General features: G+C 45.8%; 1 pseudogene; it reads left to right on the forward strand.

Moving 5' to 3' along the window:
- The first annotated feature begins 1,179 nt into the window (after positions 1 to 1,179).
- LOC130833288 (adenylyl cyclase-associated protein 1-like) lies at positions 1,180 to 3,070 on the forward strand (annotated as a pseudogene).
- The last annotated feature ends 19,105 nt before the right edge of the window (positions 3,071 to 22,175 follow it).

A 22,175-nucleotide genomic window follows, 5' to 3' on the forward strand; every position in this document is an offset into this window, starting at 1 on the left:
ATCCCTTCTCTGTAACATCTTGTTCTTAGAATTTATCACACTTTCTTGTCACTGCGTTTTGCCCACTGTGAGCCCCTGAAGTCAGGAACTGAGTTCTTGTCTGCCTATATTTAGGGTCTAATACCTATAAGCATCAGTACATTTTCAATAAATTTTGTTCCTCACTCCCCTTTGGAAGTGAGGGTCAGTAACTCACTCCGCCTCTTGAGTTGGCTGTATCTCCTTTCCCCTTTTTTCCAAACAGAAAGATTGTCTTTTTAAGAATCCTTTACCATCAGGCTGCTTCCACTGATGACAGGAAATTACTAACCCTCTGTCCTGGGAAACAGCCTGCAGATTGACTCACAGATGATAATGAGACAAAGACAAGAAATACCAGGCACCCGCTATCCACCTAGAACACTAGGAAAGGAAAAGACGCAGCATCCTTGGGAAGAGCATCCACCTCATTGTGCATCAGAGTCGATGCCAGGTGGTTTCTGATGATGCGACAAAGTGAAGAGTTCAGACAGCAACGGGGCAAGAGCAGGAGGGATGAAATTCACACTGCGAACTGCTTGAGTTTGGAACCAGCTCTGCCACTGGACAGTGTATTAACTTGGAGCAAGTTACTTCACCTCTCTGTGCCTGTTTTGTCCTCTTAAAATGTAAATAACCATAGTGTTTTCCCCAAAGAGCTTGCGTAAGGAGTTTTAAAGGTAATATAGGTACCACACGTGAAACTATTATTTATTATTAGTATCATCAAGTTCAGAAAAGAAAGAGATAAGAAGGAGTAGGAGTAAGCAGGGAAGGCTTCCTGGAAGAGGCGGAACTAAGGTAGGAATAACTAAACGGATGGGATGAATTAAGCAGAAACTACTGAAAGTAATAACCCTGGTAGAAGAAACTGCACAAACTGAATGGAAGGATGACCACTGGGTTGCTGGTATTCACGTAAAGGAGGGGACTTTTCGAGAGACACAGGTGGTGGAGCTGGAGTGTTACTATTGTGGCTGTGCTTCCGCCTTTCAGCAGGTGGGAGCAGGTGATTCTGCCATGTTCTATGGGGAGTCACTGGGCACAGCTAGAGCAACGGAAGAAGAGGGAGATCGTAGGCGATCGTGGACCTTGGCACAGGAGACTGATCCCCTAGCCCAGTGAAATTAAACATGTTAATTAAGACTAACCGCGGGTTCTTGCTGGAAGTGGAGAGCGGCTGGTCGCAGTCGCGAGGTGAGGCAGAACTCTGAGGTGGTACATTATGGCTGACATGCAAAATCTGGTAGAAAGACTGGAGAGAGCAGTGGGCCGCCTTGAGGCAGTCTCCCAGGCTTCTGACACACACTGTGGGTATGGAGACAGTGCTGCAAAAGGAACAGCTCCATATGTGCAAGGCTTTGACTCACTGCTGGCCGGTCCTGTGGCAGAGTACCTCGAGATCAGTAAAGAGATTGGGGGAGATGTGCAGAAACATGCAGAGATGGTCCACACAGGTCTGAAGTTGGAGTGAGTTCTCTTGGTTACAGCCTCTCAGTGCCAGCAGCCAGCAGGCAACAAGCTTTCTGATTTGTTGGCACCCATCTCCGAGCAGATCCAAGAAGTGATAACCTTTCGGGAGAAGAACCGAGGCAGCAAGTTGTTCAATCACCTGTCTGCTGTCAGCGAAAGTATCCAGGCGCTAGGTTGGGTGGCTATGGCTCCCAAGCCTGGTCCCTATGTGAAGGAAATTAATGATGCTGCCATGTTTTATACAAACTGAGTCCTCAAGGAGTACAAAGATGTGGATAAGAAGCATGGGGACTGGGTCAAAGCTTACTTGAGTATATGGGTAGAGCTGCAGGCTTACATTAAGGAGTTCCATACCACTGGACTGGCCTGGAGCAAAACGGGGCCTGTGGCAAAAGAACTGAGTGGATTGCCGTCTGGACCTTCTGCTGGACCGGGTCCTCCTCCCCCCCCCACCAGGCCCACCTCCACCCCCAGTCCCCACCAGTTCAGGCTCAGATGAGTCTGCTTCACGCTCACCACTGTTTGCGCAGATTAATCAGGGGGAGAGCATCACACATGCCCTGAAACATGTATCTGATGACATGAAGACTCACAAGAACCCTGCCTGGAAGGCTCAGAGTGCTCCAGTACGAAGTGGCCCCAAACCATTCTCTGCATCTAAACCGGGAGTCAGCCCATCCCCCATACCAGTCATAAAGAAGGAGCCAGCTCTACTTGAACTGGAGGGGAAGAAGTGGAGAGTGGAAAATCAGGAGAATGTTTCCAACCTGGTGATTGACACAGAGCTGAAACAGGTGGCTTACATATTCAAGTGTGTCAACTCGACATTGCAAATCAAGGGCAAAATTAACTCCAGTACAGTAGATAAGTGTAAGAAACTCGGCCTGGTGTTCGATGACGTGGTGGGCATTGTGGAGATAATCAATAGTAGGGATGTCAAAGTTCAGGTAATGGGTAAGGTGCCAACCATTTCCATCAACAAGACAGATGGCTGCCACGTTTACCTGAGCAAGAATTCCCTGGATTGCGAGACAGTCAGTGCCAAATCTTCTGAGATGAATGTCCTCATTCCTACAGAAGGCGATGACTTCAATGAGTTCCCAGTCCCTGAGCAGTTCAAGACCATATGGAATGGGCAGAAGTTGGTCACCACAGTGACAGAAATTGCTGGATAAGCGAAGTGCCACTGGGTTCTCTGCCCTCTCCCTCACACCGTGGGATAAATCTGTATCAAGACGGTTCTTTTCTAGATTTCCTCTACCTTTCTGCTCTTAAACTGCTTCTCTGCTTTGAGAAGCACAGCTACCTGCCTTCACTGAAATATACCTCAGGCTGAGATTTGTGGTGGGATAGCAGGTCATTGATCTTCTGCAGGAAGGTGCAGCTTCTCCATATCAGCTCAACCACACCGCCAGTCCATTCTTAAGGAAGTGCAGATCAGGACAGGTGTGTTTTCGCTTTCAGCCTTTGGGGGTTATTTGACCAACAAATAGTCTTGGGAAGAATAAAGCAGTCCCCAGGAATTAACAGATCAGAATGTTCACACAAGTTAATCTTTTTCTAACAATGAGCGTGAAGGTAGCAGAAGCTGGTGTGATCCTAGCTGGTTCTTCTAACAAACTAATTTCACTGTTGACAAGTGAGGTAAGGGTTGCACAGGACCAAAGGCTGAAGCTTGGCCATCTAGCATTCCAAGCAAAATGATTTCCTGTAAGCATTCCTTTTCTTCTGCATTCCATCCTGCATCTGCCCGAACCTGAGATCGTACGTTGTCCTGTGTTAGCTGCTGTGGCGGTGCCCTGCACCCAGGCCAGCTAAAGAAGTCTTGGACCCTTCCTCTCTCTGGGGCCCCTGCCCAGCACCTTCCTACAGAGATGACTTAGGAAAAAAAAGAAAAACCACACCATTCCCAGGAATCTGGCTTCCCTTGCTCCTTCCATGCTAGGTGCCCATCATCCATCTTCATTGCCTCCTTTGCCCTGTCATGCTCAACAGCTTCTGGCTTCTGTCTGGGCACCTGAACAGAGGAGTAAAATCTCCACTGCAGGCTGGTTTTAGGTCTTGTGTAAAAATCTTGCACAGCATTGCTAACGTAAATTTCAGTGCTTCCTCTAGGACAAACACTTTACCAAAATATGCAACTTTTTTTGGTGGGAAGAGAGATTGTCCTGTGATTTCTACCCATTTCCTGAGGCCTGTGGAAATAAACCTTTATGTACTTAAAGTTATACAGAAAATAGAATAAAATTAATACCAAACTCCCTTACTAAAAAAAAAAAAAAAAAGACTAACCGCAACCCAACAGCATTGATTTGGCCAGAGTTCACCTTAGATACACATCCCTGTGTGCACAAGGAGACATGTCCAAAGACAGTCACTGCAGCATTGATTATAAGTAAAACCAAATGGACCAGAATTCTATACAGCAGCATAAAAAGAACGAGATGAGTTAAACAGCGTGGCAGCTCCCCCAACAAATTAAACACAGATCTACCACAAAATGCAGCAATTGTACTTCTAGGCACATACTGCAAAGAATTGAAAGCAAGGACTCAAACAGATATTTGTACGCCCACGTTTACAGCAACATCATTCACAGCAGCCAAAAGGTGGAAGCAACACAAGCGTCCATCAACAGAGGGGTGGATCAACACAATGTGGTATATCCACACAATGGGAGGTATTCAGCCTGAAAAAGGAATGAAATTCAGACACATGCTACAGCATGGACGAACCTTCATGCCATTGTACTAAGAGAAATAAGCCAGACACAAAAGGACTTTGGATTCCACTTCCAAGAGGTACTTAGAACACCTAACTCATAGAAACAGAGAGTAGAACGGTGGTTGCCAGGGGCTGGGGGGAGGGGAGAGTGGGGAGTTAGTGGCTAATGCCTCGAGAGCTTCAGTTTGGGGTGATGAAGAAGTTCTGGAGGTGGATGGTGGTGATGGCTCTGCAACAATGTGAATATAATGTCACGGAACTGTCCACTTAAAAATGGTTAAAATGGCAAACTTTATGTTATATACATTTTACCACAAGCACCGCTACAAAAAAAAAACGAAACAGACCTGCATGTAATTAACACATACGTTTACTTTAAAGAGAGGATTAGAGAGGAATAAGTAGCGAATGGTACCATTGTAAATACAGATAAAGGGCTGGGCACATTACCCATATCTGACAGTGGTCATTACCTTGGCGGGAAGAGACTGCAACTGATGGGCGGAGTGGGCAGAGGGCCCGGTGAGTCAAGGGGCTGCTCTCCACAGGCAGGAAGTAAAAAGCACAGGCTTTCAAGCCACACCGTCTACATCCCACTGAGAAACTTCACCTTTCTGTGCCTCTTGTTTTTGCAACTGTAAATAAATAAATAAAATATCAATAATAATAGATCTACCTCATAAGTGGCTAGGATTATTAAATGAATTAAAACATGGAAAGCCCTTAAAATAGTGCCAGTCACATAATCCCTTGATGAATGCTAGTTATTATTATTATTATTATTATTATTATTATTAGCCTGAGTCCCAATAGTTGGAAGAATAAAGAAAGCTGTTCCAATAGATGGGGTTTGCTTGGAACAGGGGCAGGTAACATAGGTCCCCATTGCCAGGCTTGCAGAGGGAGTCTTTCCTCCAGGACAAGAAGCCGCAGCAGGTGCTGAGTCATGATTCACCTCACAGAGCCGCTGCCCCAGGCCAGCAGCAATCTCACGGTCCGTGGTCTTCCTCTCCAACCTAATTATTTATCCTCACTTCACGGTCACTCCGCTCGCCCATCAAGACCCTCTAATGGTGCTTAATTGTGTTTACCTTGCCTTTCCCCAGCCTCTTATCAGCGAGGCCCCTGGCTTCCCTCAGTGTTGAAACAAAGCTGATGAGTCCAGATGGACTAAGTCACACTCGGAAGCACGGTACCCAGGAAGAAGGGCCAAACTGGGGCTAAATCAGCACAACTACCGACTGGAATGAAGACGGCTTTGTGCACTTACTCCTGACGGCAGTGTCTTCTGGAGTATGATTCAGTGCCTAGTGGCTCAGTCCTGACTCCAACGTGTCGCCCCAGGTTCACATCTCACCTTGGCCCCCATGCAAGCCCCGTCTGCCACCTTGCAGGTCACCGCATCCCCCCAGGCATAATAATAGTGCCTGCTTCACAGCTGTCAGGCTGATGAAATGAGCACGCCCCCTTACAGGCCCTAGAACCAGGCCTGCTCAGAGTAAGCACCCCATAAACGACAGCTACATTACTGCCAAATTCAGTCATTTGGGTGAAAAAACACACCAGAAAACCAGTGGTTTCACAGGACAGATAAAGTAGTTAGTGGGGCGAGCTGGTTTCCATTTCTAAATTATTCAATATACAGTTATTCATTTGTCGACAGAAAAAAATGCGCCACCTAAAATTTGAGAATTATGTCTTATCTGGCAGCTATCGCCTGGGATCACAGCCTCTCAGATAGTTCTGAGCAACTGTTCTAAGGAGGTAACAGAGGAGCCAGGACATATAGGAGTTTTTGCTGGAAACAAAAACAAAAACAAAACCCTGTGTAGTCAAAGATCAAAAAATTACTGCTGGGCTTCCTAGGTGGCGCAGTGGTTAAGAATCCACCTGCCAGTGCAGGGGACGTAGGTTCAATCCCTGCTCCAGGAAGATCCCACATGCCACGGAGCAACTAAGCCCGTGCACAACAACAACAACAAAAAAAGAATGCTATTAAAAAAAGTTACTGCTAATCTTAAAACACAGGCATCTCAAGTTAATGATTGTAGTCTGGGCTCACTGAGATTATTCCTTTGACATGCACCTTGACTATCTAGGGCCAGTATCCTGCTTTTCTCCATCCTGAGTCCCCTCAGCTTGCCCCATCAGAGGCAGCCGCAGTGGCCAATGGCTTGATGGCCGCAACATCCTTTGTTTACCGAAATGGCAGGCGACAGTCTTTGTCCACACGCTCCATAACGTACACAGCAGGTAGGTAGCAGGCTGGGATATCAACAGTGTCAAACCAGAGACCCTGTGCTGAGTGGGATCTAGCCATAGCCCCCTGTATCTCAGTCAGACCCTTACCCATTCACATGACTGTCTTTTCCCTGTCGTCATCCAAAGTTGCCACCCCTGTAATCACGCCCAGATACACAGAAATGAGTCACAAGTGCTTCCTTACCCAGGAAGCTTAGGAAGAGGCTGGAGAAACCCTCAGAGGTACACAAATAATAACGTACAGTAGAGCACGTGACGAGATTGATCAAAAGCAGTAAACAGACAAGGAGTCCGGGAGTCTTCCTGCAGGAGGTGACTATTAATTCAATCTGGAAGGATGAAGAAGATTAAGAGAGGAAGGCCAGGAGGAAGGAGTGACAAGGACAAAAAGGCCAGGCACGGGAGAGTGGGGCTGTGTGCATAGAACAGAGTGTACTTGTTCAGTGAGCAGCCAGATGAAAAGATGAGGAGGTCAATCTTAAAGAGGCAGGTCAAAAACATAGCGTGGAGAACTTTGAATGCTAAACTGAGTTCAGACTATTTTCAAAGGGAAATTGAGAGTGACAGAGTCCAGGAGAAGAATCTGAAAGTATCCTGAGAAATGCACTTGGTTCAGGGTGGGAGGCAGCATCAGAAAAACAATTGCAATAATTCAGCAACAAGTTCAGGGGGAAGAGGGAGGATGGGCAGGGTGAACTTTCTGTCAACCATTTGAAAGGTGTTGGAATCTCAGGGTGAATTTTACAGGAAACTACAGCATTAAGAGTTTTCCAGAACAAGAAAGAAAAAACAGTATATAACTTCGGACACAAACAGGCTGATTCAGTAACATTGATTTTTCAGAAAGTCCATAACTTGCAAAAGTTAAGTAAATGTGAATGCTGAATGCAGAGTAAATTACTGTTGAAAGGGATTATTGGATTCCTATGTTCACAGTGAAATATCTTGGGGATTATGATAGAGAAATGTTTCATAAACTTAATAAGGAGGGGAAAAACATTGCTAACCAGAAAGCCACACTATATTTCATAGTGATTCTCCTCTAAGTATGGTGAACTGCTGAGGAATAATTAGGCATAATAATCATATTATTTATGTCTAACTTCTAGACCCACAGGCAGCATTTATGAATCTTAGGTGGTCTTAAAATGTTTTCACTAAGTACGATTTTTCCCTTCAGTGTTTTCTAAGTGCAGTATAGGTACGACGGTGGTGCACAAGGTGATTTTAGGTAGCACACAAATGAATATTTTGTTTTAATTTAATAACATTAGGGAATCTTTTATTTCATTTCTATTTTTGCTATTTTTTATTTATGCTGAGTGATGTTGGTTTTCCATTTACTGTAATGATGATATAAAGCTTCTTTTTTTTTTTTTTATAAATTAACTTATTATTTATTTATTTATTTTATTGGCTGTGTTGAGTCATCATTGCTGCACACGGGCTTTGCAGTGAGCAGGGGCTACTCTTCAGTTTGGTGTGTGGGCTCCTCATTTTGGTGGTTTCTCTTGTTGTGGAGCACGGGCTCTAGGCATGTGGGCTTCAGTAGTTGTGGCACATGGGCTCAATAGTTGTGGCTCAGGGGCTCTAGAGCGCAGGCTCAACAGTTGTGGCGCATGGGCTTAGTTGCTCCAAGGCCTGTGCGATCTTCCTGGAGCAGGGATCCAACCCATGTCCCCTGCACTGGCAGGCGGATTCTTAACCACTGCGCCACCAGGGAAGTTCCATAAAGCTTCTTTTTAAAATAAATCCACTTAGCCAAAAAAAGAATAAGTTAGTTAAAAAAAAAAAAGAAAAGCTTTGCCAGTAATAGTACAGATATTGTACTATGGCATGGACATGGTAAATGAATATGACAAAAATAAGGTTTGCAGAAAACTAAAGTTTGCAAAATTTTCATTCTTAAATAAAAGGGAATTTTGATGGAATCTAACATGCAATTTCTTGGGTATTGTTCCCCTCTGATTTTATTTTTAAATATTTTCCTACCATTTCCAGCATATTGGCAAGGCAGGCTCTCATACACATTTGTTGGATAATCAAGTGAGAATCACTCAGTAGAAGAAACTTCCCATAAGACCTACAACATCATCCCTGATTAATTCAGTTAACAGTGACAGTAACAAAGGCATTTACAATACATTGAATATTTGTTATATTCCAGACCCTTAGTCATATGTTTTACATATATCATCTCATTAAATCTCTACACCAACTTTGCACAGTATTTATTCTTCCCTTCTTACACAACTGTAAGAGACAGGTTAAGTTGCTTGCTCAAGTTTATCAAGTATGATCTAAACTCTAAGGATATTTGAGACATTTAACCAGAGGCCTAGAAATGGATGTTTCCAGGGTTTATTCAGTGGCTCACCAAGGTCAGATATCTCTGTGAGTCTCCTGACTTACCTCATAGTCACAAGACGGCTGCCACAGGCCTATTTATCACATCCCCACGGAGGTGCTCCAGGCAGGGAGACTATAGGGTCTGACACCAGACAGCTCTCCTCTCCAGAACACCTCATGAAAGGAGCAATCTCTTTCCCAGAAGCTCCCAGCACATCTTCCCTTACATCTCATTGGCCAGAACTGTGTCACATGGCAACCTCAAGCTGCAAGAGAAGCAAGAAGGATCTAGCACTGGGGTGTATACACGACTGGCTCAGACCTGTCACAGTTCATCTCTGTGGCTGGTAAAAGACTAAGCTCTCTGAAGGGTGAGGTACCTTAGAAGACAACAAGAATGGAGAGGGAAGTTACATTTAGAATTAGAGAAAGAGAAAGAAAGAGAGTTTCCCAGACTGTGAAGTGGTCAGAAATCAGAAAGCTGGGAACATAGAGGCTTGTAAGTCTCTAAAGCAGAGTTTCTCAACGTCAGCACTGTTGGGGGCAGGATAATTCTTTGTTTTGTGGGGGGCTGTCCTGTGCCTTGCAGAGCATTTAGCAGCGGCCTCTACCCACCAGATGCCAGGTGTCACAACCAAAAACGTCTCCGGAAAAATATCCCTAGGAGGTGGGAGGAAGGGAGGGAAATTGCCCTGAGTTGAGGACAACTGTGCTAGGATGATACAGTGGGAGCCCAGCCACAGTGAAGATACCTATACCCCAAACACGGATCAGAAGCCAGGGCTTCCCCGCTGCTCTGGCACTGCCAGGTCCTCGGCACACCCCTGGTAGTTTGGGGGGGTGAGGGGGATAGAGAACCCCAGTAATGAATGAGACTGAATTTGCCACCAGTTGAAGTGAAAGTAGAGAAATGTGCTACTTCCTTGTCCTGGCCTGCCCAATTTTTATGGACTGAGAGTTATAGCTGCTACAACGACCCCTGAAAAGTCCCTGCGAGACAAATGCAGAGGTCATCGGACCAGTTGGGGCCCCACAGTATCCCACTAGAATGACTCAACATTCCCCAGCCAGGCTGTTTACCTCACTCTGACCCCCTGTCACGGCTCTCCTGTCTGCAAGGCCGGTCCTGGTGGTGCCTGGTTATTCCACCTGCCTGTGACCAAAGCGGCTCTTCCTCAGGTGACATGGGCCAATGTGCGGGACCCAAATTATAAATCCAGGTGCCAGCAGCTCGGCCAGACGGAGGTCTGCGTGAGGACACGCCTGCACTGGGAACCTGACACTACAACCTTGTATTTATTATAATGTAGTGAATGTATGTGTGTATGGATGGGGAATGAGAAGGGTACGCTTCCTTTTTGTCAATGGTTTGAAAGTGTTAGAAGCGTGCGCCGAATTTTGCAGGAAACTGAAACATTTAGAGCTTTTCAGAACAAGAACGAGAACACTGTTGATAACTTGGAAAATAAAAAGGCTGGTTCAGTAACATTGATTTTTCAGAAAGTCTGTAACTTGCAAAAGTGAAGTAAATGTGCATGCTGAATGAGAGTAAATTACTAATTCCTGCTTCAAGTCCTTACGTCATTGTGATTACTATTACTAGCATAATTGATGTAATTATTATTATAATTTCTTATGTTCTAATGCTAGAGAGGAAATGTGAGGATCCTGCCCACGGCGTGTTTCCTGATCTCACAAAATGTCCTGAGCATTTCGAGTTCTGGGACAGCCTGAGTCACGTGTAAAGATGTCATGTGGACCTGGTAATGCTCTTTATGGCGCTAAGGGCAGCCAGGAAGATCTTCAGGGTTCATGCTGGGGGCCAATCAGCAGATCTCAGGGTTTCCTTTGGGTCTTTGGAGAAGTTAGGAGGCCTGGAGGCATTCAGAGGGATCCCCGGAGCAGGCACGGCGCACCCCGCCAGCCCTAAGCCTGCTGGGAGGCACGACCCTGCCAAGACCACCGGGTGGGCTGCATGGGCGTGTGACCAGTGGGCCGCCTGTGCTAAAGGGCCCTGTGCTTGGGTGAATGCTCTGCTGTTGCCATCTTAAAATTCTTCATATTTTTAAAATAAGGGCCCACATTTCCATTTTGCACTGGACCCTGCAAACTCTATAGCCAATCAAGAAGACCACCCACCACAGTGGCCAGGTCTGGTTCACTGGCCTCCAGGTGAGGCCAGGGTGTGGTCTGCAGGGTCAGCTGCAGAGAGCGAGGCAAGTAAGCACCTTGGCTTGGGAGGTAATTTACCTGGATTCACTTTCTGCCTCTGCCAGTCGGTAGCGCTGAGACCTTGGGCCATTGCCTGAGCTCTGCCCCTCAGTTTCCTCACTTGAGTCAGCAGAGTGATAACTCAATGACCTCATAGGGTTACCATGAGGAATGCATGAGATGACAGGTAAAACACAAAGCACCAGGCCTCGCTTATGCTAGGGATGCAATAGTTGACAACACGTATTGGCATAATCATCGCTGCCAGATATCATGTGCTTCACAAATACAGTTTCACACTGTTCTTTTTAAAAAAATGATGCTGGGACTTCCCTGGTGGTCTGTGCTCCCAATGCAGGGGACCCAGGTTCGATCCCTGGTCAGGGAAGTAGATCCCACATGCCTCAACTAAGAGTTCGCAGGCAGCAACTAAAAGATCCCTCATGCCGCAGCAAAGATTCCACACACGGCAACAAAGATCCTGAGTGCCGCAACTAAGACCCAGCGCAGCCAGATAGATAGATAGATAGATAGATAGACAGACAGACAGACAAATAAATATTTTTAATAAAATAAAATAAAAATGATGCTGAAGGTACAATTATCCTCATTTCCCATGAAGCATCTGAGACAGGGCAGGTTAAACAACTCACCCAAGTCCTCAGAACTAAGGGAGTGTCAGAGCCAAGATTTGAACCCAGCACTATCAGGCTCAAAGCCAGTCATCTTTCCGCCATGGTACCCTGCCTCGCACCCTCCGTATCCATCCAACGACTCCTGCTCCCTGAACACAAAGAGCTGGATCAGGCTGGTGGGTGTAGAAGAGCTGCGGGAAGGGTGAGACAGCGGGCACAGGAATTGCCCGTCAGTTTGCAGCGGGAGCTGAGTCCTGGCTGGCCCCGCAGCCGCTGCAGATGTGACACAAGCAACCATCCCAACCTTCAGCTGCTGCCCAGGTTCCCAACTGTGACAACCCACAGCACAGCCCGGCTGATCGGTCTGCCAGCTGCTCATATTCACAAGCCTGCTCTTGCTGTTCCCTTTATTGATGGGACATGCTCGCAGATTCGACTTTCCAGCCTGATAAAATTAATGTTTACCAAGTACCAGTGAGGTGCCCGGCGTGGTGCTGGGCGTTTGATAGAGTGGCAGTGGCTGAGAAACAAAGAAATGGGAGATGTTTAGCCCTGCCTCAAAGAGCTCATCTTCTTCCTGGAAATTCTGATATATTCACTCATTTTCTCATTCATTCATTCACTCACTCAACGTATTCAATACAAATGTAATTGGAACAACTCACAAAAAAAGAAATGCAAATGTCTATTAACCATAAAAAAAGATGTTCACTCTTGCTCATAAGAAGAAAAGTGCAAAATAAAACTACACTGGCACACCTGATACTCACACAACATTGTAAATCAACTGTACTCCAATATAAAATAAAAATTAAAAGGAAAAAAAACTGTACGGGTAAACCATCTTTCCTCTGTGAGACTGGCTCAAATCCAAAGATTTATCCAGAAGGTTTGGGGGAAAGCAACCAGCCCTGCTGCACATTGTAGGTGGTGGTGCAAAATGCTATACCCCCTGTTAAGGGCATTGACCATATCTGAAATATTGCATATGCATCTACTCTTTGATCCAGAAAGTCTACCTCTAGGAATCTATCCCAAAGATACACTGGCAAAAATATAAAAGGACATATGCACGCAGCACTATTTGTATCAGCAAAAGACTAGAAACTATCCAATGTCATCAAAAGGAGCCCAATAAATAAAATACAGTACTTCCACACAATGGGATTGTCTACAGCTGTAAAAAAGAACGAGGAATAACTATACACACTGCTATGGCGTGAGCTCTAGAATATACAGTTAAGTGAAAGAAGCAAGGAAAAGAAGAACATGTGTAGAACCTATCGATCTAAAAAGGGCATACAAAGATATATGCATTTGGTTATGTATTTATACAGTTGATTACATATATATGTATATACACATATATATGTACATACACATATATATGTATGATTATATTTCTTAAACACGGAAGGATATGCCATAAATATACTTTAAAGATTATAAGGGAAGGATGGAATCGGGTGGAGGTGGCAGGAATAAATGCTAGACCTAGTTTTCAGAACTATATGAGCTTCCTATGGCTGCTGTGACAAATTACTATGAGTGGCTTAAAACAACACAAACCTATTCTCCTACAGTTCTTGGGGGCACTGGGCTAAAATCAAGGTGCTGGCAGGGCTGTGTTCTTTTGGGAGGCTCTGGGGGAGATCCGGTCCCAGACTTTGCCAGCTTCTAGAGGCCGGCTGCATTCCTCAGCTTGCAGCTCCTGTCTCCATCTCCAAAGCCAGCAGTGTAGTGTCTGCTCTCCTCTCTGACCTCTGCTTCCATTATCACATTGTCTCTCTGACTCCCCGACTCCTGCCTCCCTCTATAAGGACCCTTATGATTCCAGTGGGCCCACCTGGATTATCAAGGATAATCCTCCCATCTCAAGATCCTTAACCCCACCTGTAAAACCCTTTTGCCATGTAAAGTAACATATTCACAGGTTCCAGTTCAGGGATTAGATTGTGGAAATCTGGGGCCAATTTGGGGAGGGAGGGGACACACCTATCATGAGAAACCATAAAAATGTTTTATATATTTATAAACAAAGTTGAATTTTTCACAAAGCAATACTTGAAAAAATGAAAACAAATTAAAACAAAAGGCACTATGTATCCAGCTGGTGGTATCACCTCACAGAGAGGAAGTATACCAAGTGACTTTAAATGACAGCATTTTGACTTATATTATTCTAAGGACAAAGACTGAGAGTAAATCTTGAACTGCCTTTGGTAATCATACTGCCAACGGTAGTGCTGATGTTGCTCTTCTGAGACTGGTGTGTGTGCAGTGAGATAAAGGAGATGAGCAATGGTGTTTGTGTTGAAAGAATGAGGGCTTAGGCTTGAGGGCAAGAAGACAATGTAAAATCAACGAAGTTAAGTTAAAACCCTGTAGTTCCTGAATTTGAAGTACGAAATCATGATTTATGTATTTTTAAAGTCGTATTTCCTAACTCTATCTTCTGGAAAGACCTAGGAACAATAACCAACCCCGTAGCAATGAGCATGCTAGTGACTAGATTGTGGTCTCTAGGTGCCATTTCCTAATAAAAGAACCAGAGCCCCCTGGAGAAATGACTGACTCTAGGTCTGGGGCAGGAAGTATACAACATGACTCTGGGACATCTTGTCACGATAGAAACTGAAGAAGCTACCAAAGACTACTAGTGGTTGCCCACCAGGAAAGGCCTCTGAGGAGAGGTGGTTTTTGAGCTGAAATACAAAGAATAAAAAAAAGGCAGCCGTGGAAAGATCTAGAGGGAACACCAAAGGCAAAAGCCCTAAGCCTGTTCAAGATGAAGAAAGAAGCTGGGAGTAGTATCCTAGACAAGGCAGAGGTGACAAGACAGGCTGGAGAGGGAGGGCAGGAGCTCCACCAGACACCCAGGAAGGAATCAGGATTTTTCCCCCTAAGTGCAAAGGGAAGCCACTGATGAATTTTAAGCAAGTGATGACATCATCTGAATTAAGTTTACAAAAGATCCCTCCAGCTGCAGCGAGGAGGATGACCTGTAAGAGGGCAAGAATGGCAGCCCAGTTGAAAGGGTACTACATTCCTCCAAGCAGGACATGATGGTGGCCTGGGACCATGGCGGAATGAGAAGTTGGAATAAGGATTTGTTTTGAAGGGAGAATCAATATGACTGGCTGATGGACTAGATACGGGATGGGGGGAGAGGAGAAAAAAAGGAAGACTCCTACGATTTTAGGCTGATAACATTAGGGTGAGAAAGATGTGAGGAAGATGGGACGAGAGTGATCTGGGGAAGGTTGGGGGAGAGAGATCAGTGGTACTTTGTTGCCTGGAGATCAAAAGAGAATCAATGCTGTAGATATAAATTTAGGGTCCATCCTAATGTAGATGGTATTCTGAGACTTGGGACTGAATACGATCACGTAGGGTCTGTATGCAGCTAGAGGAGGGGAGAGACACAAAAGCCAAGTCATGATTTACTCCAATATTCAAAAGTCAGGAGGAAGAGGAGCAGCCAGCAAAGGAGGCTGGGGAAGAATGTCAGGGAGGTAGGTGGGAAGCCAGGAGAATGTGAGGTCCCCAAAGCCAAGAAGAATGTAGCTCAAGGACAACGCTGACTGTATCAAAAGTTGCTGAGAGGTTGTGATTCTCTTGAGCAGATGGAGTGGTTCAAAAGACAACAGGCAGGGAAGGAACTGGAGAAACAAGTATATACAACTCAAGGGTGTCGCTGTCCAGAGAAGCAGAAAACTGGAAGGGCAAAGGCTGTAGGCAGAGGTTTTCCTACAATATTGAAGGAGGGGTGGGGAGAGAATGCAAGAGGTGGGGGGGAGACCAATGCAGGAATAAAGTCTGCAAGGAAAGGGGGTGGGTTCCAGAGCTCAAGTGAAGTTGGGGGAAGATGGAGGAGGGAGAGAAGGGGGGGGAGGCTATAGATGCAGGTGTGCTGGGGGCAAGGGGAGAGGTCTCTTCTGCTTGCTTCTGTTCTCTCAGGAAAGTAAGAAACCACATCATCAGCTGAGTGTAAGGAGTGAGAGAAATTGAGGATGCAGGAGAAAATGCAAAACAGTAACCTGAGTAGAAGGAGGAGGATGAACAGACTGAGGAAGTGGGGAGGGATGGTCAGCATTGCTGAGGGTCCACTGAAGGTTTCTGTATGCATGGATTTCGAAATAGACCCTCGACTCGGCACAACTGTGTGTTTCTTTGTTGTTGTTTTGTCTAGGCAGTGTCCAGTGGGGTACAGCTGGGGACAGTTGGATTTAATCAGGATCGGGGGTTTGCTGGAAGGATTCAACAGAGGGAGAGGGACCGGAGAGCTGAGGCTGTGCGCACGGACCAGCAGTAACCAAGGAACTGGAATTTAAGATGAGCCTGCTCTTCCCAGGGTTGTTATATCAGAAACTGGGCTTGATTCTCATCGGTTTATTTCAAAGACTCACAGAGTGGCAGGGCTGGATCTCAGTTCTCCTTGGCCATGACTGACTAACCAGTCTTGGCCTTTGCACCAGATTGAATGCGCCCCCCCAAAAAGATATGTTCAAGAGCTAATGCCCTGTGATTGAGAATATGACCTTAGTTAGAAATAGGGTCATGGCAGATGTAACCAAGTTAAGATGAGGTCACACTAAATTAGAGTGGGCCCTAAATCTAGTGTCTTTGTAAGAGAAAAGAGTGAGAGATTTGACCCAGAGATACAAGACGGAAGGAGGCCATGTGATGACAGAGGCAGAGACTAGAGGGAAGCCTCCAGGAACTGGAAAGTGAAAGAATGTTCTCCCCTGGAGGATTGGAGGGTGAGTGTATGGCCCTGCTGATGCATTGATTTCAGATTTCTGGCCTCTAGGACTATGAGAGGATACATTCCTGTTGTTTTATGCCACCTGTTTTGTGCTACTTTGTTACCACAGTCACAAGAACCTAATCCAGACTTCCAGTAAGATTACTTACTCCTCAATAAATTTCACAAAGCTTAGGAATTCAAAGGGTTTTCCCCTGCCTAGCCTCCATCCATTCTGAAATCCCCCAAAATATATTTTCTACTCCTATCTCTGGATATGTTACCTAACGCTTAATATGCTCTGGTTATATTACTTAATTACTTAAGGTGTTAAATTTCAAAATCATTAAATACGAAAATAAATTAGGCACCAGGAAGCACTCCACCACATCACCTTTTTAAAGGTGAGATTTGAAATTGCCTTATCACTTGTGTGGTTACACGAATATGGTCCCCTTACCCGCAAACTCCCCCTAGAATACAGGCTTGCATGTGGGTAGGGACAGGTCTGTCGGGTTCAGTTTCATGTTCCCAGTGTCGGGCACATAGCACATGGTCTTCTATAGATTGAGAGAGACGGAAATAACAGCAGCAATGACAAAAACGTCTCCTCCACAGTCACATCCTCGGGAAACACTTCCCACAACCTGCAAAAACGTTTGGCCTACACCCTAAATCAATAGTCCTTAACCTAACCAGGTACGATTTTGCTCTCCAGGGATGTTTGTTACCATTTTTTATTGGAGTCCTTTTTGTTTGTCATGACTTTCAGGGTGGGTGCTACTTGCATCTAGCGGGTAGAGACCAGGGATTCTGTAGACACCCAACAATGTACAGGACGGCCCCCCACAACTCAGCATGCTCCTGCCCCAAATGTCAATACAGGCAGGCCTCAGAGATACTCTGACCCCTTGTTCTTCAGGACGTCTAGAATGGTGAATCCTTTCCAGAAGGTTTTCAGTTGACTTTGCCCAGATCCATCAGAGGAATCACTATCTATGACAGCTATAGCAAGCCTTATGAAATGCATTTCTTTTTTTGTTTTTTTTAATTTATCTTTGGCTGCATTGGGTCTTCGTTGCTATGTGCAGGCTTTCTCCAGTTGGAGCGAGTAGGGGGCTACTCTGTTGTGGTGCACAGGCTTCTCATTGCAGTGGCTTCTCTTTTTGTGGAGCACAGGCTTCAGTAGTTGTGGCATGTGGGCTCAGAAGTTGTGGCACACAGGCTCAGTAGTTATGGCATGCGAGCTCTAGAGCACAGGCTCAGTAATTGTGGCTCACGGGCTTAGTTGCTCTGCGGCACATGGGATCTTCCTGGACCAGGGCTTGAACCTGTGTCCCCTGCATTGGCAGGTGCATTCTTAACCACTGAGCCAACAGGAAAGTCCCATGAAATGTATTTCTTAAAGAATTAGAGTTCAAAGTCAAAATTACTCCTTGATCCACGGGCTGAAGAAAGATGTGTGTTAGCAGCATGAAAACAACATAAATCTCGATGTCCATCTCCATCAGAGCTCCTGGGTGACCAAGTGCATTGTCAATGAGCAGCAATATTTTGAAAGGAATCTTTTTTTCTTGAGCAGTGGGTCTCAACAGTGGGCTTAAAATACTCAGTCAACCATGTTGTAAACAGACATGCTATCATCCAGGCTTCGTTGTTCCATTTCTAGAGCACAGGCAGAGTGGATTTAGCACAATTCTTAAGAGCCCCAGGATTTTTGGAATGGTAAATGAACATTGGCTTCAGCTTAAAATCACAAGCTGCATTAGCTCCTACCAAGCATCAGCCTGTCCTTTGAAGATCTGAAACAAGGCACTGACTTCTCCTCTCTGGCTATGAAATTCCTAGATGGCATCTTCTTCCAATTGAAAGCTGTCTCCTATACGTTGAAAATCTGTTGTTTAGTTCATGAATTATCTCAGCTAGATCTTCTGGATAACTTGCTGCAGCCTCTACATCAGGACTCGCTGTTTCCCCTTGCACTTTTCTGTTATGGAAGCAGCTTCTTTCCCTAAATCTCATGAACCAACCTCTGCTGACTTCAAAATTTTCTTCTGCAGCTTCCTCACCTCTCTCAGCCTTCACAGAATTGAAGGGAGTTAGGGCCTTGGCTCTGGATTTGACTTTGGCTTAAGGGAATATTGTGACTGGTTTCATCTTCCATCCAGACCACTAAAACTTTCCCCATGTCAGCAGCAAGTCTGTTTGGTTGTATTATCACTCATGGGTTCACTGGAGTCGCCCTGTTAGTTTCCTTCAAGAACTTTTCCTTTGAATTCACAACTTGGCCAACGGTTATGCACAAGAGGCCTAGCTTTTGGCCTGTCTCAGTTTTTGATGTGCCTTCCTCACTAAGCGTCATCATTTCTAGCTTTGATTTAAAGCGAGAATCACGCACCCCTTCCTTTCACTTGAAGAGTTGGAGGTCACTATAGGATTATTAATTGCCCTAACTTCAATGTTGTTGTGTCTCAGGGAATAGAGAGGCTGGAGGAGAGGGAGAGAGGGGGGAGCGGCCAGTCAGTGGAGCAATCAGAACACACATTTATCGATTAAGCCCCTTGTCTTATATGGGCACGGCTCGTGGTGCCCCCAAATGATTAACAATAGTAACATCAAAGATCGCTGATCACAAATCACCATAACAACTACAAGAGCAATGAAAAAGTTTGAAATGTGGCAAGAATAACCAAAAGGTGACCCAGAGACATGACCTGAGCAGATACTATTGGAGAAATGGTGCCGACAGACTTGTCCCATGCAGGGTTGCCTCAAACCTTCAATCTGCAAAAAAAACGCAGTATCTGTGAAGCGCAGTAAAGCAAAGCACAGTAACAAGAGATGTCCTGTGCTGCCTGGGCTTAGAAACTCTGCTTAGAAACACAAGGTATTCAAATTGGAAGAAACCTCACATATCACAGTACAACTCCCTCATTTTACTAAGGGGTGAACTGAGGCCCAGAAAAGGAAGCAACTTGTCCAAAGATGGAAGAAGGGAGTGGCAGAGCTGAGACGAACACTCAGATTTCCTTTGCCTCCGGGCTAGAGTTCAGGCCGCTGAACCCTGAGACCCCATCACTGGAAACCAGGATAATTCAACAAACTGACAAATGGAGAAAAAAGGGGCCTCTTTCCCCACCCCCAACAACAAACACAATTATCATTATCAAAGGCGGAGACTGGCAGCAGGCAGCAGCACTGGCTGAGAACTGCCTCTAACCCTGGCGCTTGGCACAATGCCTGTTCCCAGCACTGAAGGCCAAATCACAGCAATTAGCCGCGTCGTGCCCACCAAGCCGACTCCACGCTGGGCTAGTGGCCCAGATTGCTGGAGAGCCGCGCCCTCTGCATCTAAATGCCTTGGCAACCACAGCAATGTTCTCTGCTCTCCTTGGAGAAGGGATCACAGGGCTCCAGCCCTGGGGTGTCTCCTACCTGCTATAGCCTGGCATGTGAGTCCCGGAACAAAGAAAGAGGGCAGGCAGTTTTCCCTGCCCTCTTCCTGCAGGTTTGCACACCACCCTGCCATCGTCCCTCACCCCCGAGAGGTGTTCCCTCGGGCCGGAAGGAGGGAGGGAGGAGGGAAATAAACTGATCACTGCCTGAAGCATTTATTAAAAGCTGGAATCAAGATCTTCTCTACACGCCCCCAGCAAAAACTGGGTATCTTGCATACCGATGGGTAACAGAACTGCTACCCACACCTGGGAGTTTAAGAATTTTGTGGGTTTTTCCATCAGAAACCAATTTAAGTGAATCGGCTGAGCTGGAAACATCTGTCAGTACCCGGTCCTCAAGGTGACCAGTAACCCATTTTGCAACTAGACTTGGAATTCCCGAGTCAACAAAGGCAACACGCTGGCGGCTGAAATCAAAGCGACCAATTTTGTCCATGACTCTGCCATTTGCAAAGCATTTCCACGTCCTGAACCTCAATGAAACTTCACAACCATCCAGAGAGGGGCACGAGCGGAGATTTTTAGCTGCATTTAACAGATGAGGACCTGGGCTCAGAGGGTGCAGTGATTTGTCCAAAATCACATACCTGGTCGGTGGGAGAGCTGAAGTTCAAATTCAGGCCTTATAATTCTCCACACACGTACTGGTGGACATGTTGCTGGCCTGACCAAGGTTCAGTCCAATGGGTCACCCCTTACCCACTGTGATGGCCCCCGAACTCTTCAATAAAAGCCTAGGGCTCCAAACAAGAGTTCGAAGGCCAACCCCCCTGCAGATCACTTTCTCCGCCCTTCTCTGTGCCCTTAGAGGCCGACAGGTACCTACCTCCATCTTCTGATTGGGCCTGGTCAATGGGGAGCCTCAGAAAGACCAGAGGGAATGAGGAGAGGACAAGCTCAGCAGGCTGCCTGGTCCCTCAACTGAAGCTCATCAGTTCTCTCCAGATGGCCATCTCTGCTCTCTCCCCTCATCCCAGAGGATCAACATCTACACTGTGTCAAATGACAAGGAAGAGGAAACAGGAGGGAGGATGGAGACGTCTCGGAGTAGGGATGGGGTGGTTGTATTTTTAAATAGGGGGACCAGGAAAGACTTCACCATAAAGGTGACATTTGAGCAAAGACCTAAAAACAAGTAAATGATCAAGCTGTGCGGATATCTTGGGGAAGAATTTTCCTGACGCCTGGTGTGCTGGAGCAACGGCAAGGGCAGCTGGAGCAGATGAGCAAGGGGTGGTCCAGGGCACTAGTGGACTGACGACCCAGGTGATGGACGGGATTTAGGAGAATGCAGCCAGGGCAGGAGCCAAAGAGAACGGGATGAGGGTGACAGTGGCTCAGCACAGCGAATCCCTGACTCACAGAAAAAAGAACACAAGGGACAGACTCTATGGAGAAAGGATCTGCAGCGCAGCTCTACGCCCTTCAAGGAGCGATTACTGAGTGAGTGGAGTGTACTCAGTCCCACACATGACTTTCCCAGAGCTGCCCCCATTGCTCTTGAACCCTCACCACTTTACTTGCCACCCTTCGTTTCCCATTATCTACAATTTCATATGTATTTTTTATTATTTACTGTCTCTCTCACACACTAATATTTAAAGTGCATGGAGACAGAGATCTTACCTGTCAGGACCAAAGCCATATCCTCAAGAGCCAGTAGAAGGCTTGGCTCATAGCAGGTGCTCAATAAATGTTTGTTTCAAGATGAATAAATGAGTGGACCAATGAATGCACAAGCTACTACTACCGCTGACAGCTAATTTTTTTTCTTTTCCCCAAAAGATTTTTCATTCCAGTCCCTATGAAATTAAAGGTAAGAGCTACCAATTTACCCCTAACAAGAAAGTATATCTTATAAGCGTTCAGGGTCCACGAGTCAACAAAGCGTTTGGCATACAGTAGGTGCTTAATAAATATTCAGTAACTTGGTCAGGCATGTAAGCTGAAGTAATGAGAAAGCATTAACCTGGGAGCCCCCATTCTGCCCCAAACCCATCCTACAATTTCTAAATGCCACAACGGACTCTCTTGAGATATGAGTCTTTATGTTTCTGTTGTCTTCCCTGCCCATCCTTCCCAGCCAAGACTCTGCCCCGATAAGTCAGGAGGATCCATATTGTGTGAATGAGAATTAAAATTGTTTCAGCAGAAATAAAAGGAGAAATTGATAAGGTTCCTTTTTTTCTTACTTCAAAAGGAAGCTCTTGAAAATAAATGAGAGGCCCCAAGGGGAAATAACATTAAGCGTGTGCTGTAATAAGGCTATGAAAAGGGAACAGAGAAATTACCAGAGAC

Source organism: Hippopotamus amphibius, chromosome 12 (assembly GCF_030028045.1).
Source record: "Hippopotamus amphibius kiboko isolate mHipAmp2 chromosome 12, mHipAmp2.hap2, whole genome shotgun sequence".
NCBI lineage: Eukaryota > Metazoa > Chordata > Mammalia > Artiodactyla > Hippopotamidae > Hippopotamus > Hippopotamus amphibius.